Raw genomic sequence first — 6005 nt, forward strand, 5'->3', positions numbered from 1 at the left:
GAAAGGTCTAACCTTATCTTTCACTTAAAAGGGTAATTGCAGTTCTTCAACCCTCTCAACCTGCTATCCCTAGAAATTTTATCTAGATAGCCATTAAGATTCAGCAGATATAGTTTATATTATTAAATCCATCCTATACTATAAACAGCTTTTAGAGTTTGTTATATATAAGGAGTTCTACTAATTAAGCTAGCTCTTTAATGTGTTTGTTTTAGTGAAACTACTCTGTACAATGAATTATCAGAGTATTAAGTGTGTGATAAGACTATTACTTGCTAGGGGATATTGTTGCCAGAAGCTTGAAGCTTTTTGGCATAAGATGTTTATCTTTAAATCTTGCCAAGTTCTCAGAAAACACTTGCTGATACCAAATTCTACAGAAGCCTCCACCACATTCACTCTTTTATGCTAGAAAAAAGTATTTATTAATTTCCAGTATTGATGATAATAGGCAACAATTTTGAGCTTCTGTGAGGTTTGTGAAATAAGTCAAATGGCAATAGTTAACATTTTTAAACAGTTGAACTATTTGCAAAGACTCTCTACCAGAAGGGCAGTCTTATGAAGGACACCAGATGGCACAGAAAACAACCCCAATATTACTGAGAAGAGAGTTGCTATTCAAATTAACAATAATAGTATTTCTTTTATAGTTACCTAAAATGCAGTTTAGGAAGAAAAAAATGCATAATGTCAATACCCTGTTAATTATTCCCTAAGTGCCCTACTGAAATCAGCATGTTTGGAATCCTTCAATTATTAGGTCCCCAGAGTCATAAGAACACATGTAAAAAGGCTTGGTTGTAATGTTGAAAGTATTTGTGTAGGTAACTGAAAACAGCTCCTTCCTGGGTAAGCAGCTATTAGACTTTAGTGGTGTAAAAGTTGGCTTTTGTGGTTCTGAAAGCAAGAACCATTGATTTATGTACAATTAGGGAAGCACTTTCATCAGTCAGTTCTGTACTCACAAGGTAATCTCATTTTTTCAATCTTTCTGATGTAGCTTCTCTGAGGATCCAAACACATTGTGATAAAATAAACCTTTTGTTAAAGAGAACAGAGACTTGACTGGCTATTTGATACTTCAAATTTAAACTTTTTCTATCCTAGGGTCATGTTGTTATAGATTTGGAAGACTTTAGTGAATGACAGCATTTTGAGCAGATATTTTCTTAACTCTTACTTAAAGCAAGAATCTCAGGACCTCTATCTTCCAATACTTTTATGCTTAATGTTTTTTCTCTTCTTTCTTCCCTTTCTAAATCTTGAATCCTCAGACTACTAGAAGGAATGGTCAATGAAAAGTTTCCAAGAGTACCTGCCCTGTTGTTTCAGCAAATATCTGAGCTGTTTCTCTCTTCCATCAGCTACTCTGTATCCCCCAGTCTGTCTCACAATGGCCACATTAATTTCTAACTACCCTCATGGCTAACACATGGGCTTTTGCTTTGAACACATCTGAATTTGAATTGCAGCTGTGAAGTACATGACTCTAGGAAATAGTTTTAAATTTAGGAAATTACTTTAAAGATAATTTACCTCCTTAGGTAATCTTTAGTATTAGAATTTAGATTCTAATCCTGTCTCCACTAAACCTTAGGTTTCAACTCTGGGTGCCTTAATCCCCCATTTGTAAAAGATTTATAATAAGGATGGAACCTGCATCAAAAATATGTCATTTTTATTGTGTCAATTATATAAGTTATATGTAAACTGTTTATACTGTTTACTTAAACATGAGAAACACTGCATAAATATTAGCCATTATTAGTTCAACCATGCTTCATAGCACTGGCAATAAGTTGAGAATAAAGGAGAGCAGTGGAACAATTGACTATTTTTTACTATTTGTCTACTTCTGTCTGTCTCTGTACAGTATGGCTACTCTAATAGGTAGATAAATGATCACAGATAGATGATAGGCAGATATTTTCCTCATTATATCTATTCAGCAACCCTGTGAGATATTTGTTGTCATTCTTATGTTAGAGATAAGATAATTTATACACAATTGTCCAAAGTCACAAGCCCACATGTGACCAAAATGAAGTTCCAATCAAATTCTTTCTAACTATAAAGCCAAGTTCTTTTCTAATACCTTAATTATTTTGAAAACAGACAAAATAAGACTAAATCAATGGCTTTCCTGGTTTTCCTTTATCTCATTCATATTCTCTGAGGCAATAACTTAAGAAAGCATATTGAAAATGTGATTAACCCTTTTATTTCTCAATAGACATATTTTGCCTATGTCATAAGGTAATTTTAATGATGAAATTAGAAAAGAATAGAGTTCTTGGCACTGGCACTGTCTTGGTATTTAATGCACCCTTTTGGAGCGTGGCCCCAAAATATTTTTTATTCCATTCCAGGATCTCTTTGGTAATACTAAAATACTTCATTGGATGCTTTGTTTGTGTTGCATATTTCCAAGTCATTTTTCAAGGTGAAATTCAAAATTCATATACTTCAAAGTCAAGTTTAAATTCCTTCTAGTTCTAGGAATATTCTGAGATGCTAGAAGCAATGTTCAACAAAATTTTCAGAATTAACACCTTGGATTATACCAGCATAAAAATAAATGTCTGGTGGTGCAATGGTGGCTCAGTGGCAGAATTCTCACCGGCCATGATGGAGACCTGGGTTCAATTCCCAGTACCTGCCTATGCAAAAGAAAACATTAAAATAAATGCCAACTATTTTTATTTGCTAATTATATTTTATCAATGAGGAGGCCATATAGAGTAAGTCATATAACTATAACTATAACATAGAACTATTTATTTGCCTTCTTTAGTCATTCATCAAATTGTATTCATAGAATGTTACTAATAGCTAGGCATTGGGATAGTGACAAAATTATTGGAATAGATATCCAACTAGTTTAATAAGCTTGGTTTAGTAACTTAATATGTTTTAAGGAATTACCCTAAACCAAATTCTTTCCAATCAAAACAACAGTAAACTCAAAATTGTTATTTAGTGATATTTGTTTTCATTTCAATTATATTACTTCTGCTTACAATTAGTTGGTATATGTTTCATTTCACCCCTCTGTTCACTACATCAAGAGATAGAATATGCGAGTGTACCTTAATAAATTGACAAAAAATAAATGGTTCCATAGTTCTCTTCATTAAATGGCATTCTCTACAAGTTAACGTTTTTTTATATGCTTATATTTGGTATTTGTTTATATATATATATTTCTTCTTCCCTTTATATAATCCTCTGACCATTCATTCATTAATTTGTTTAATCTTCTATGCCATTCATTATGCTAAATTTGGTAGTACAAAAAGTAGACAAAATCACACATGATCTCTTCTCATATGAACCCAACTTTCTAATGGAAGAAATAGCTGTTAATCACACAAAGTAAAACTTGCCATTATGAAATCCTACAACTACTAAATTCTGAACTCTGTCTCTCATTTTATATTTGAAGTGCAGTTTGAGTTCTAGTTTCTTGGTGTGATTGTTTGGTGAAACAGTAAATTCACCTATGAATCACATCGAATTCCTCTTCTTTTTTCATCAATATAATATTTTAGGGTATTAGAAGTCTCATAAAAGGAAATAAAGAAAAACAGAGAGATGGAACTGATAGAAGGAAACTACACACTGGTGACTGAATTTATTCTCCTAGGATTTCCAAATCGCCCTGAATTGCAGGTCATTCTATTCCTGGTGTTCCTGACATTGTATGGTATGATTTTAACAGGGAACATTGGCTTGATAATGTTAATCAGAACCGACCTCAGGCTTCAAACCCCTATGTATTTTTTCCTTAGCAACCTGTCCTTTACTGACCTTTGTTATTCTTCATTCATTGTTCCAAAAATGCTGGTTAATTTCCTCTCAGAGGTCAAATCTATTTCCTATTATGGCTGTGCCCTGCAGTTTTATTTTTTCTGTACTTTTGTAGATACCAAATCCTTTATTTTGGCTGCCATGGCCTATGACAGCTATGTTTCCATCTGTAACCCTTTGCTGTATACAGTTGTGATGTCCCGGGGCATCTGTACATGGCTGATTGTCTTATCTTATGTTGGCGGCAACATGAGTTCCCTGGTTCACACATCCTTTGCCTTTGTTCTGAAATACTGTGACAAAAATATTATTAATCATTTTTTCTGTGACCCCCCTCCTCTGCTTAAGCTATCTTGCACAGACACCTCAGTTAATGAGTGGCTGCTCTCCACATATGGCAGCTCTGTGGAAGTTATTTGTTTCATCATCATCATTGTCTCCTACTTCTTTATTCTTCTCTCAGTCTTAAAGATCCACTCTTCTAGTGGGAGGAAGAAAACATTTTCCACATGTGCCTCTCATCTGACATCTGTGGCCATCTATCAGGGGACTCTTCTCTTTATTTACTCATGACCTAACTACCTGTATTCTCCCAACACTGATAAAATTATCTCCGTTTTCTACACCATTATCATCCCAGTGCTGAATCCAATGATATATAGTTTGAGAAACAGAGATGTAAAATATGCAGCTAAGAAAATACTAAGACCAAAGATAAATTCCTCTTGAGACTTAAGGTTCTGAGACTCACCTCATTCCCCAAATGCAATCTTCAACTGCAAGTCTGCAACTATCTAACCATCACACATTCAGTTTTTCACATAGGGGATTTTATAAATTATTTCTTTTTTCATTTAAAGCCAATTGCATATCAAAACCCCAGTATATTAAAAAAAATTAAAGTTTCACAATTACTCCTAAATAATGGTCAGATTACTGTTTAGTGAACATTAGCTTGGGGTTTGTATTAAAGTGGGTTGTACTAGATTGTCTAAGGAATATAGTAAATGCCTTAGAATATTGTGTATATGTAACTATTTCTGTATAGAATATCTCATTTAAATAATAAATTACTAGGTAAGGAAAGGAACCCAATTGCCTTGCCAGCTATTACATGCCAGCTTTGTGCCTGAGCAATGGGAGGCAATTTGAGAGAGGTGGCAGCAATAAATAGGTACAATATGTCTAAGAGAACAATTTTTAAATAATTGTAGCCATATTTAATTTGTCAGAACTAATGTCAGCCCTGTTGTACCTCTCTGAATTTATTTTCCAGATTTCTTTATTCATAGCGTTTAACATTTTAAGTAAATACATGTGTGTGTGATCACTTATTGTTTTTGTTGTACATATGCTTAACAAAACCCATTGAAATCATAAGTACTTTATTTAATAAAACACTTATACACAAAAGGGTACCAGGCATATTTCAGTATTCCTGGCTTGTGTGAAAATATGCATGGCTCAGTTACCTGAGGAAATAACCAGTCAAACCAGAGACCAAGATGGTGGACCAAGGTTCATGGAGTGTGGAGCATTGCATTGGCATTTCATTTTGTAAATATCTCAAGTGTATTTTTATACTTGCCAGTTTGTTTGAAAAGCAATCTTTTGGGATATATATCCAAATGAATTTGAAATTACAGCTGTCTCAAAGTGCACAGAAACTACCCATATCCTACTATAAAAATAACACTGATAAAAGAAGACAAACATATTATTAAAGGATAATAAATATGCATTATCCTTTATCAACATAATAAAATTCTCTTTTTTTTACAGTTCTTTAAACTAGTTTTTTCCGTATAAATCAATATAATTAGACATTTGGGTTACATGTCCATATAGAAATGAACACATTGTGCAGGCAACAGTGGCTCAGCAGGCACTGAGTGGCCTCACAGTGGCCTCACCTGCCATGCCAGAGACCCGGGTTCAATTCCCAACACCTGCCCATGCAAAAAAAAGAAATAAGTACAGAGCACATTTGTCAAAGTGAGGATAAGAATAAAACAGCATAATTAAAATTTCAGAAGCAAAGTGGTCAAAATGGTAGTAAAAAGATGACTTCCTTATGAAATAAACTACATAAAATATTAACAATAATTAAAATTGCTAAATATTAATTTTATAATCATTCTCTCTTTACTATCCTTTAAACATAGAAGTGTGAGGTTGTGCAGGTGGTTTTT

General features: G+C 33.5%; 1 pseudogene; it reads left to right on the forward strand.

The window, feature by feature from the left end:
• The first annotated feature begins 3597 nt into the window (after nt 1–3597).
• Nucleotides 3598–4542, forward strand: LOC143666847 (olfactory receptor-like protein OLF1; annotated as a pseudogene).
• Nucleotides 4543–6005: the final 1463 nt, after the last annotated feature.

Source organism: Tamandua tetradactyla, chromosome 23 (genome assembly GCF_023851605.1).
Source record: "Tamandua tetradactyla isolate mTamTet1 chromosome 23, mTamTet1.pri, whole genome shotgun sequence".
Taxonomy (NCBI): Eukaryota; Metazoa; Chordata; class Mammalia; order Pilosa; family Myrmecophagidae; genus Tamandua; species Tamandua tetradactyla.